Raw genomic sequence first — 12,999 nt, 5'->3', positions numbered from 1 at the left:
AGTTGAAGACTCAAGGAAACACCAACCCTGGAAAATCCCCCAAAATCACCCCAACAAGGAAGACAGCACTGCTGAAAATTGTATTAGCTGGAACAAATAAAACTATTGCATCACATCAAACCTCCTTTATGTGATGAGAGAGTTTGAGGAGTCATTGCGAGATGTAGTAAGCACCAATACAGATAGTCAGGTCATACACTGCATGGAATACAATGGCTGCACACAAACCTTTCATTAGTGTGGCCAATGCACAGTGTTGTATGCCTGGTGCCAAAAATTGTGGAAACAAATTTTGTGTCCCAAGGAATTCATATACAGGTTAAATCAAAAGGCAAGATCTGTGGATTAGGCTAAAAATGCCATTTAAGGACTCCACAATTACCAGATATTTTAAAGTGTTGGAGAACACACAATGTGAGGAATAATGGAGATTCTCGATTCTAACCCATCAAAAATTGGGAGATGTTAAAGTAAGGATTCAGGCAGTGATAATGGAATGGGGAGGTCCTAAAAGATGTTGTACTGCAACAGGTATTCATAATTGCGCCAGAGATGATCTCCGCAGACCAGCCGAGCGGTAGGGAGGCTGTACGGGGATTGAATTGAGAGGAACCAAAACTAAATTTACGAAAACAACCAGTTGTTTGTTTGTATGAAGAACCGTGAAAAAAATTTGTGATAATTTGGCTATGATGCTCTGGTTAAAAGTGCACACTTATTCAATTTAAATATGTGGGAGGATTGACTTATGCACCAAGAGAAAAAAAAAACCTGAATCAATTATATTAAACAAACGGGTTGAATGAACAACAAATAAGGATGGGGAATTCAACATCAAGGAAGGGAAGGAATTGAGGCAGCGGGGGAAGACTTGTGCTTAAGCAGAAATATTCTCACATAACAATACTCACTGAACCTTCCCCACACTTACACACACACACGAGATAATAGAACGACAGGAATAGAAGGTAAAACCAAAATATGGGTGTATGTAATACCGACGGAGATCATATTCTCTCAGAGGGTGCCCAGCACATCATGTGTCATGGGGATCGTGAGCTGCAGTCTTCCAGCCTTCAGGTCCCTTCAGGGTGATGTGGCTTACCCATAACATGACTTTCCCAGCTCTGGGTGAACGACACGGCTCTTTATGCTCCACAGCTAAAATTTCCTCGGCAACTCTCCAAAAATGACCCTTTCTCTCCCCTTGCCACCATCAATCCCTCAGCACTGTTCGATTCAACCGTCTCCTCCCTCCGTTCCAAGAACTCTGAAACTCATTGGCATGGACACATACGACAGAGCAAATTGGCGCATAATCCGCCGAGTGACGGCTGTACCATTTCTCCTCAAAGGCTGTTGGTTGTTAATTTTTCAGACAAACCCACAAAGCTCAAAATCCATTGGCCAAAACGCCCTCGAGTCAGCCAAATCAAGCACCGCTGGCCAGGTGTGACCTGCATATCATGTCAGGTGGAACAGCATGTTCAACAATGGTGATGACTCCGCACCAGAGAGACACTTAAGAAGGGGGGAGAGGGGGTTCGTTAAAAAATAGCACATTTACATAGAGGAATTCTAGGAATGACTGACTACCTGCTATCTAAACACTCAAACGCTGGTGACGCCAATTAAGATAACTCACATGATGAGATAGCCAAGTAAGCTAAGTAAATTATCTATTCCCCTTAGGCTCTTTTCATTGCAATATTAAATGAACATACACCAATGCTGAAAAAGAGAAAGTGGATGGGGGGAAATGCCCGTGGCATGAAATGAGGGACAAGCACTCCCCAGAACTGCCTTTGCATTTGTCACATGCGGAGATCCAATGTGGGTTCTTCCCACCTCAAATAATCTTCATTGGCCTGTCCCGCACGCAGCGGAAGACGGGGTTTTGCAATCACGTGTGCGTGCTCGCGCGCGCGTGTCTGTCCAGACTGTAAGTTTTTTTTACAATTTGAGTTTTTGTCATCACATTTTCAAAAAAGCTTTATGATAAGAATATGGAGAAGACAAATGAATAATTTGGTCAAAAGGTCAAAGGTCAGCATCACATATAATCGTCAATTTTCATCCAATTGACCTGAAATTTTAATCATTTGAGCTTTTGTAATCAAACTTTCAACAATGTTTTATGAGAATGTGGAGAAGACAAACTATTATGAATTTGGGCAAAAGGTCAAAAGTCAACGTCATATTTTCATCCAATTGACCTGAAATTTTAAGACTTGGCATGTTGGACCACTGAATTGGTTCACCAATCAAAAGCTAGAAGCCGATTGTTTCTTTTTAGATCAAAAGGTCAAAGGTCAAGGTTGCATAACATTGTCAATTTTCATCCGATAAACCTGGAATTTTAAGAATTTGTGTATTGGGTCGCTGAAATCAAAGCTCGAAGCCAATTGTATTTTTTTTTTTAGATCAAAAGGTCAGGGTTGCATAAAATCATAAATTTTCATCCGATTCACTTGAAATTTTAACAGAGTTTGCATGTTGGGTCACTGAATTGGTTCACCAATAAAACCCTCGCAGCCGATTGTTTTGAGATCAAAAGGTCAAGGACACAAAATCATCAATTCCATCTGATTGACCCGAGATTTGAGCAGGGTTTGCATATTGGGTCACTGAAGCCTTTTGCTTTTGAGGTCAAAAGGTCAAGGCCACCTAAAATAGTCAATTTTTTTTTGCAATATTTTAGCTGTTTTAGTCATGTTTAGCATACAGAAGAAGAAGAAATCCGAATACAAAGCAGGCGCGGACGGACTTTACATTTTCAGATGCTTTCTAGTTTATTTTTGTACCAGTACCACTCAAAACCCCTATCACATATGTAAATTATTCCATTGTGTGGCTCCAATTGTAGCCGTTATTTGAAGTGCTGTACACTGAACATCATAGAAATGCCAACATGGGGCACATTGTACGTTATATATTTTTAAATGGTAAATTTCATTTTGGGTGCAACTCACTACATGAGTATATTGCTGCTAATAATTATTTTGATTTACTTGCAAGTCAGCAAGATGAAAAGTAGAAGGTCTGTGGGTAGACCAAGAAACAGATGAAAGCAACCAGCGGTGAAGGATCTCATGGAAATTTGAAGTACTATGGAATAGCATAACATCAATCCCAAGATAGGAAAGGGTTGAGAGCTGTAGTTCAGGCATTGTGTTGCGTAGCAGCAGGAAGATAAAGATAAAGAAAACTTCCAAGTCACTGTTAAATTTAACATGCAGTTAAGCTGTGGGGATATTTTTTTTCTGGGACTCCAAATCAGTGAGTTAAACCAAATGCCTTCATGTTCAGCTACTAGTTTTTAGGTAAGCCTGAGAATGCATCAGTCAAGTCGTCTCGTACTGATGCATACTGTGTATATGGAAGAGAGCAGTTTATGTCAATGTCCATATACTTTTGCAAAAGAGCTGGTGGAGGCCAATATGGTTGGCAGGACAGCTTAGAGACCTATCCATAAAGTATCACCGAGATGCTTTGCATGCACGACGATAACATAAATGTGTCATAAGATGGATGTTCATGACGTCATCAGATGGCTGTTCAGCCAAAAGATTGCAGCAGCGGTCTGTTGTCTATATAACACCACCCAAATAAAGGGATGCATTTACTGGTTGATACATAATCCTGGGGAAAGTACCGGGCGTAGTGGCGTGCGCCTGTAATCCGGCTACTCGGAGGCTTGGGTTGGAGGATCGCTTGAGGACGGGGGCTCTGCACTGGGCCATGCTATGAGAGGGTGTAGGGCAGCCCGGAATCATGGCGAAACCCAATCCTTATCCCTGTGTCGTAAGAGGCGACCAGGGTTGCGTCAGGAAGGGCATCTGGCGTAAAACCTGTGCCAAATCAGTATGCGGATCATAACGGATGATCTGGTGTGGCGACCCCTAACGGGAGCAGCCAAAAGACGAACAACAACAACATAATGGTGGGGAAAGTATGTATGTATGTATGTATGTATGCATATGTACGTACAGTACCTTCAGGAAATATTCACACCCCTCGATCGTTGTCACGTTTTGTTGTTAAATCATTAATATAAAATGGATTAAAAAAATTTTTTTAATTGTCACTGAACAAACACAAAATACCTGACAATGCCAAAGTGAAAACATGTTTTAAGAATTTTTTGCAAATTAATTTAAAATGAAAAGCTGAAATGTCTTGTGTCAATAAGTATTCAATGTCTTTACTATGACACTCCAAGTTGAACGCAGGTGGATCCAATTTCCTTTGATCATCCTTGAGATGTCTCCACTACTTGATTGGAGTCCACCTGTAGCCAATTCAATTGATTGGACATTATTTTGAAATAAACACACCTTTCTATACAAGGTCCCACAGTTGATAGTGCATGTCAGATGCACTGCCATGAAGTCCAAGCAACTCTCTGTAGAACTCCGAGATATAATTGTGAGGAGGCATAGATATAACACAATTTCTAGTGTTGAAAGTTCCCAAGAACACACACAGGGAGCTCCATCATTAGGAAATGGAAATAATATGGAACGACACAGACTCTCCCTAGAGCTGGCTGTCTGACCAAACTGAGCACCCGAGCAAAAGGACCTTGGTCAGGGAGGTGAGTGAGAACCCAATGACCACTTTGACAGAACTACGTATTTCTTTGGCTGAGATGAGAGAAACCGCTGGAAAGAAAACAGTCTATGCAGCACTTCACAAATCTATGCTTTATGGGAGAGTGGCCAGACGGCAACTCCTGAGAAAAGGGCACATGACAGTATGTGCCTGGAGTTTGCAAAAATGCACGTGAAAGACTCTAAGAGCATGAGTCAAAAGATCATGTGGTCTGATGAGACGAAAATGGAACTTTTTGGCCTGGATACAAAGCGCTTCATCTGGCGGAAACCGAGCGCAGCTCATCAGCCATCTAACACCATCCCATCCATGAAGCATTGTGGTGGCAGCATCATGCTATGGAGATGCTTTTCAGTGGCAGGGACTGGGAGACTTGTATGGATAGAGGGAACAATGAATGGACCCAAATACAGGCAAATCCATGAGGAGAACCTGCTTCAAAGTGCAAAATACTTCAGACTACACTGAAGTTTTACGATGACCCCAAACATACAACCATTGCAACACTGGAATGGCTTCAGAACAAGATTGTGAAAGTCCTCGAGTGAAAGAGCCAAAGCCCAGACTTGAATCGCATTGAGAATCTGTGGAAAGACTTGAAGATTGCTGTTCACCGACGCTTCCCATCCATCTTGACAGAGCTTGAGCAAATCTGCAAGGAAGAATGGGAGAAAATCCCCAAATCCAGATGTTGAAAGCTGATACAGACATACCCAAGAACACTCGATGCTGTAATCGCTGCCAAAGACGCTTCTGCAAAGTATTGACTCAGGAGGTTGAACACTTATTGATGCAAGACATTTCAGCTTTTCATTTTTAATGTGTAGCAATTTCAAAAACATGTTTTCACTTTGTCATTGTGGGGTATTTTGTGTGGAACGGTGACAAAAAATTTTAATTTGATCCATTTTAAACTCAGGCTGCAACACAATAAAATGTGACAAAAGTCAAGGGGCGCGAATACTCTGAAGGTACTGGAGTGTGTGTTGTGTTCTATCTACTCCTCCGAGAGGATTTGACCTGGAAGCTAAAACTTTCAGCGATTATTCTCGACACCCTAAAGGTGTATTTCTCGATTTTAATTGGAACAAGAAATTTTAATTCTAGAACAAGAAAGGAGCATGTAATATTTGTAGTCTTTCGTATGACTTGACCAAGATTCAAACCACTGACTGAGACTCAGAGCAGACACTCTAACAATTACGCCACCATGGGTGGCACTAAATTGTCCTGTAGTTGGTATTGGCAATGTCACTCACCTCTAAGCCGTCTAGCCTGGGTTTGATTCCCGACACAGCTATAAACTGTCATCCCGGGGTTTCACAGTCAGCGTGATTCATCATATGTGTGTGCCGTCTCTTAGATGGACGTTAAACTGAGCATCCCGTCTGCCAGCATTATTTGCTGGATGTTAATGATCCACAATGTCCTTTGGGAAGGGTAGGCAGGCTTTTTGCTGGCACCTTGGCCAAATTCTAAATTCCTGCCCGAACTACTGCTGGGAGAAGGTGGCAAATCACCAGCATGATCCTTTCCAAGAAACTGCTTCAGCGGAACCAATGCTCTGGAGCAGAGAGTATGGTACATCAGTCAGTCAGTTGACATGGTACCTCAGCCATTGACAATGGTGTTGGTTGGTGTTAAAGATCCCATGCGGTGGGTTTCATGAAAAGTTGGCGAGTTAATACCGGCACGCTGGCCAAATTTCAAATTCCTGCTTAAAACTGCATGTCGCGAGTGGTTTGGTCATTTTTGGATATCCCTTGACACCCGGTTGAATTGCCAGCAAGATTTTAAGGAAACTGGTTGGAGAGTTCAGCTTTGAGATTAGTGAGATTATGTTTAGTTTCAAACTGTCTTCGGATAGACACCCACTTCTAAATTGAGCTGAAGTTACATTTTCACGAACTTTTGATGTTCATAAAGAAATGGTTAATAAAACAAGAAAATGTATTAATTTTATCTTTCACTAAAGGTTTGTTGATGTTCGAGGGAGCCCGTTCAGACCTGGGCAGAACTATACTCAGTCTATTGATAAAGCCTGGAAGAAGAGATTCACTCCGCATGTTATTTGGCCTTCCAGCAGTTGCCTGTCCAGTGGCTGCACTACAGTAACTCTTTTTCACCAGTCTTTATTAAATATCATCAGGGCTCGTTTTTGTGCCAAGGATAGTGGCCGCAGTCAACATGGATGTAGCGATTCGGTTCTCCACACACGATCCCACAACAGGATCAGCTCACTCCTCATCAACCTCCCCAGGTCCAAGATGATTGCTCTCCTCCACTCCGTTGTCTCTCCCTTCATCCTGGTTCCGAAATTGCTTTCTTCTATCTGTCCTATCTCTCTATTACCACCACTCCTTTAAGGTTGCAGCACACTGCCATAACATCCTGCAACATCCTCTTTTTAACTCTCGGTAACCTTGTTCATTTATATGTCCAATGCTCCTCTGTTCCATAATACACCATTCTCGTATCAGTACATTTTGTCAATTTTCCACCATCTGTCATTTACCAATTCGACGAAGCAGCATCTCTGTACAAAATCAAATGGGCACAAATCCTGCCCGTGCAAAACGATTACTATAGCTTTATGTGCTTGTCCAATGGTACTCAAACATGGTTACATGAATGACATAGATTCTCGCCGCTGTAAACATGAAACAGCTGGCACATCACAAATCTGAAAATCGTGAGAATGAGGTCACTGAAGTATGTAATTGTGAGTCATTAAATCATTACACAGCTGTACACCAAACTAAGTCAATCAGTTAATGCTGACTGTAAGATCTGGGTGAAGAAAATGTTGTTCTGGTCATTGTAACAGATGTCAATGGTCCCAGAGGATTGATACTGATGCACACGTGAATGACAATCTGCCCTTCCCTGTGAGCATAAAAATTCAGGCCAAACAGCTTTTGCTTTCATCCATTGTTTGAGGGCTTTGTACAGGGATAGTCACAAAAATGTACCCTGTTTTAGTTGTTCATTAAATCTGATATTTTTTATGCCAATACCATTTAACATATCTGATACATCAAGAGACTCAGAAAGTTTTGTTTGACTACACCAAATGTTCGAAATGTCCTCCTCTACGTTCTGCACACTTACTGATACCAATGGAATAATTTCTAAGGGCAGACTGAACCGTAAACAATTCCCAACAGATAAAAATTGTAAAGGTGAGAGTTCAGGAGATCTTGGAGGTCAAAGAAATTCAGATTGGCGAGACACTAATCTGCCAAGAAAGTGATTATTGAGGGACTGCATGGACAAGCGAGCACCAACCCATCTGTGATGGAAACGTGACAGGCCATAAACTCAGCTTCCTCGCAGGAGATACCAATGATCTAAAATGCCTTGGTTTTCATGGGGTCAAGCTGAATATGATGTGAGGCAAGGGAGCCAGCCCAGAGTAGAGAGCAGTATTCCATCAAGCTGCAGATGAAGGCCTTGTTTGTGGATGTGAGTTAAGGTGTGCCAGGGAAGGACTTTGTACGATGGAGAATGACCAGTCAGCGGCGAACTTTGGAGGCCAACTTTGGAATGTGGTTTGCCCAAGAAAGATCATGACTGATTGTGAAACCCAAGAGTTTGAGTCACTGAACTCCTTCAACTGGATTGCTAAGAAAGTGGATGGGAGGGTTTGGCAGAAGGTCCTTTCAGGGGGAAAGGGAGAGGGAGAGTCCTTTCAGAAAGAGAGATAGAGTGTGTGTGATTTTTCAGGATTGAAAGCCATATTCCAAGTGTTTGACCAGCTTGTGATTTTATCAAGGTCTGAAGAGACGGATAAAGCTGCTGCCTGCCTATCTGAAGGATAAGCGATGTCACGGCAAAGGGTGGAGACATCAGAAAATAGATAAAGAGGATTTTCTCGAGAGTCAGAGAGATCGTTGATGAAGACTCGGAATAGGATGGGGGCCCAGAACACTGCCTTGGGGCACTCCAGCCTTAACAGGGAGAGGAGATAAAAGGATTCCGTTGAGAGCCACATGCCGGCTATGAGAGTCGAAGTTAATAAGCTCTGTGTGGGATTGGCCTTGGATGCCGTAGCCAAAGCATTTGGAGAGCAATGTGGGACACCAGACTGTATTGAAAGCACAAGATATGTCTCAAGAGACGGCCTTGATCTCATGTCTAATTTTGAGGCCATCCATTCATTGCTGGAAGAGTAGAAGCAGCATGTCCAAGGGAGGGTGACCTGGTCTGAATCCAATTTGATGATCTGAGATGAGATCATTGGAGAAGAGGAATTATTTTATGTCAACTGCAATGATGGATTCCATGATCTTGCTGATGATTGGATATAAACAAAATGGCCTGGAGTTAAGGGGATCCGTTTTTGCACATTCTTATGTAATATAGTGATGTTGGCTGCTTTCAAAGCAGATGGAAGATGGCCGAGGGCAAATGATAGGGTTGAAAGGGCAGAGAGAAGAAGCGTAAGAGCAGCAGAGCAGGTTTGAAGGACACGTGAGCTTATGCCGTCCAGTACAGTGGAGGATTGCCAGAAATGTCTTCACCTTCTCAGGTGCAAAAGACAGATTCCAGGTCCCGGTTGCTCAAAACTCTGAAAATTTAAGCTATCCTGTGGTTAAAATTCTTATCTGATGGTTAACTAACTGACCATTTATCATCAAGTGAGGAAGTAGTACTACTTTTAAAGTATTTCATAAGACTTCACATTAGTAGGAACTTTCAGGCCACTCTACATGGAAAACTTTGGAAATTTTCTCTGCCGGATAAGTAACTTATCCACAGGATATCGCTTGTCAGAGCTTTGAGCAACCGCGTGCAGGAGCAGTTGGGTGCAACTGGGTAGGGTGGGTACAGAGAGCGAGGGTTACAGACACAAGACTTGGAAGCAAATAAATAATTGAGGAATTCGACTTTCTCCACAACAGTCGGCTATGATGACATTTGAAGAGATGGAAGGGATGGAGAGGTAGGGAAGGAAGAGATGGAAGGGAGGGGTAGCATACTCCAGAAACAGACTTAACAAGGCACCACCAGGTTTTTAGAGAAGACAGACAAGTTTGAAATTTAATTCTTGATGTTGGGCAGATGTTGTTTCCTGGCTCTCCAGAGAGTGGATACACACTTTGTGGAATGATCTGAGGTTGCCTTCGGTCCAATTTGGCTTCCAGGAAGGCAACTACCTCACCACAGGATTCAGTGTACCATGGGTGGATAATGGGTATGATAAACTGAAGACGAGATGGGATGAATCTGTGCATGAGAGAAAGCAGGTTTCTGTGGAAGAATTCCCAGGCTGAGTTAGTATCAGGAGTAGTATATATATATCAGAGACAAGTCCTGAAGTGCAAATGACTGCTTTTCACACATGACTCCAAAAAAGTGTGTTCAACAAGTGTATGTCACATTCCAAATCCACAGCCACTCCTTGCTCAGTATCCTGATTTTCAAAAAAGTATGGACCATAAATCCGATGAATACTGAGACCACACCATAATCATTAGTTTTGGGGAGAAGAGAGGTAACTCAACAAAGTGGGCTGGTTTATCCATGCCACAAAACCAACGATTGTGTTTGTTTACCAAAAGCATTCAAGTAAATGACATTCGTCGTTGAAAATATGTCATCCATGTCGATTCCTGCTTGATCAATAATCCTCCTGAATCGCACACACAATTCATAACGTCAACGCTCGTCAACCGAGGTTAACTGCAGCTTCAATTGGAATTTTTAAGGGAAAACCTTTAGATCAGACTTTAACACTCTAATGAAACTGCTTTGAGACACTCCAATTTCACGTGAAATGCGCCTTGTTGATTTTCTAGGGCTAAATGCAATCGCTTTCCTAATTCTGTTTACGGTCTCTGGAGTTTGAATATTCCTCGGATGTCCAGATTATCCTGCATTGTTGTTCTTCACAGAGCTTGTCCTTCTCTACTTTGAAATGATACGACGTATAGTCTTCGAGGGTGGTGTATTCCATCTTGGGAATTGCCTTTTGAAAGCATACTGCATTCCCAATATTTATATCAGGTCGACATTCTTCCCAAAAATGAACATTCGTTCCTCCGTTATTAGTTTTGCCATTGGTTACCTGCAAAAAAAAGAAATAAGAAGAAAAACTGAAATGTCAAAATGCATTTTACTACAAACAATTTAAATGCTTACCATATCTAATTCACTACCAACTAACAAATTAAAAAAAAAAATTTTTTTACATCTAGTACATTTTTGTGACACTATGTATAAGAATGAAAGAGTGATTCCTGTTGTTGTTCGTCTTTCGGCTGCTCCCGTTAGGGGTCGCCACAGCGGATCATCCGTTATGATCCGCATACTGATTTGGCACAGGTTTTACGCCGGATGCCCTTCCTGACGCAACCCTGGTCGCCTCTTTCGACACAGGGATAATGATTGGGTTTCGCCATGATTCCGGGCTGCCCTACACCCTCTCATATCGCGGACCAGCACAGAGCTCCCGTCCTCAAGCGATCCTCCAACCCAAGCCTCCGAGTAGCCGGATTACAGGCGCACGCCACTACGCCCGGTTGAAAGAGTGATGCCTCTCAGCTTCCATTCTCATATCTCAATTTCCAATGTGCATTCAACCTTTCTCAAGACTTGTGAGACAGCAGGTGATGCTTTTCTGCATTCTGTTCACACAAGCTACACATGGCTGATGTGAACACGTTTAGACATCCGTTCAGTCCCCGATAGTACATATTGTCAACGTAGCTCATTTGGTAGCATTCTCGCAATTGGGCTGCAAAGTCTAGTCATAATCCTCAATGGTATTAGACTTCAATAAAAACTGCCGCTCTGGTGCCATGCCGGCAGGGAGAATTGCATTCACAGCATTCTTCAGATTGGGACATAAATCCAGCTGTACCATACCTATGGAACCTTTCGAAAACAGTAAACCGCTGTGTGCTGATGGACTGGCCAAATTCCCTGCCTGAGGTTAACTGTACAATTAGCAATACCTGCAGGAGGTGGGAGTGCTGTTTTTGGATGTCACACAGACATAGTGCCAGGTCAAAGAGTCTCCTCTTGTGTTTAATTTCTGAAAAACACATTGGGAGGTCATACAAATCGGTAGCTTATTGGTGTTTATCTTAATTAATCCTTTGTTGGACAGTTTCACTGGTGACCTGATTGCCAAGATGTCATTTTGAAGAGAAGTTAAGCTGGCGGACCCATCTGCTCGCATTCGCTTTTTTGACACAAAATATCTCAAAGTACCTTTTTAAAACGAGTATGCCATTGTGTCCCAGTATCCGAGGCAAATTCTCAATTCCTCCCCCAAATTGCTCTCGAGCCTGCTGGGAAGGCAATGGTAAACCACCGACAGTGAACGCAAGCCGCTGTTGTGAGAGCACTTCAAACTGTCATAGCGGAGTACTACTACTACTACCTCTCTCTCTTTCATGTGCTATACTCTTCACAGAGCATTGGTGCCGCCGAAGCAGCTTCCTGAGCAACAGTTAAACTGGGTGGTTTGCCATTGCCTTCCCAGCAGTAGTTCGGGCAGCAATTTGGCCATGGTGCCAGCGAGAGCTCCCCTACTCTTCACAAAGTACACCGTGGGGTCTTTAACGTCCACCAACTAATGCTGGCAGACGGAATTCCCAGTTTAACGTCCATCCGAGGAACGACATACATTGATGAATCACCCTGCCCATGAAACGGTAAACCACTATGTGCTGATAGACTGGATGACAGTTTATAGCCCAGGCTGTAAAACCCAGGCCAGGTCGGGATTCAAACCCAGGCTCGACAGCTTAGAGGTGAGTGTGTGTTCATCTCGGCCATCCTATCTAGATTTACCCTCAATCCGTTACCCTCCTTTGCTTCAAATTCTGTTTGTGCTGTCAAGACGAGGTCATCTGCATATAATAGCTGCCATGGCAATCCTACCCTGACCTCTTTCATACACTCTTCGAGAACAAGCCGAGAGATATGCACACTCACCTCTGAGCTGTCTAGCCTGGGCCTTCACAATATATCAATGTGTGTGCAGTCCCTTGAATGGACACTAAACTTGTTGAGGCCTTCACAAATAATAGGTGAGCTATCGCTGGCACCATGGCCAAATTACAAATTTCTGCCTTAACCTACAGGTGGGCATTGCATCAGCAACACAGGCAGGGCCAGCTCAGCCAACGATACTGCTCACAGCTATGTGCTGAATCCGAAAGAAGAATAAGACTAAGAAGAGGAAGACGAAGGAATAGGGGATAATACAAAATGGTGATTGCTCGCCCCTTTAAAGGAGTGGAGAGAATGCAGGATTGAACAGACTCAGGGAGGAAATATCAGCCAAGAGAAAGGGGGGTTGGCGAAGGAAAAGAGCTGACCGAGCATGGCGTGGTCACTGTCATGAAGGCCAACTAACTGAGAGGGCAGAAT

General features: G+C 43.0%; 1 long non-coding RNA gene and 1 pseudogene across 1 annotated transcript in view; one reads left to right on the top strand and one right to left on the bottom strand.

Annotated features, from left to right (window-relative positions):
* Positions 1 to 12,999, bottom strand: part of LOC147032657 (uncharacterized) — an 89,237-nt gene that overhangs the window by 35,493 nt on the left and 40,745 nt on the right. The gene's annotated exons all lie outside the window — the stretch shown is intronic.
* Positions 3,654 to 3,794, top strand: LOC147032658 (signal recognition particle RNA; annotated as a pseudogene).

Source organism: Eptatretus burgeri, chromosome 2 (genome assembly GCF_056783735.1).
Source record: "Eptatretus burgeri isolate ZD-2024b chromosome 2, Ebu_testis_v1, whole genome shotgun sequence".
In the NCBI taxonomy this organism is placed as follows: Eukaryota; Metazoa; Chordata; class Myxini; order Myxiniformes; family Myxinidae; genus Eptatretus; species Eptatretus burgeri.
This window is presented reverse-complemented; position numbering and strand designations above follow the sequence as displayed.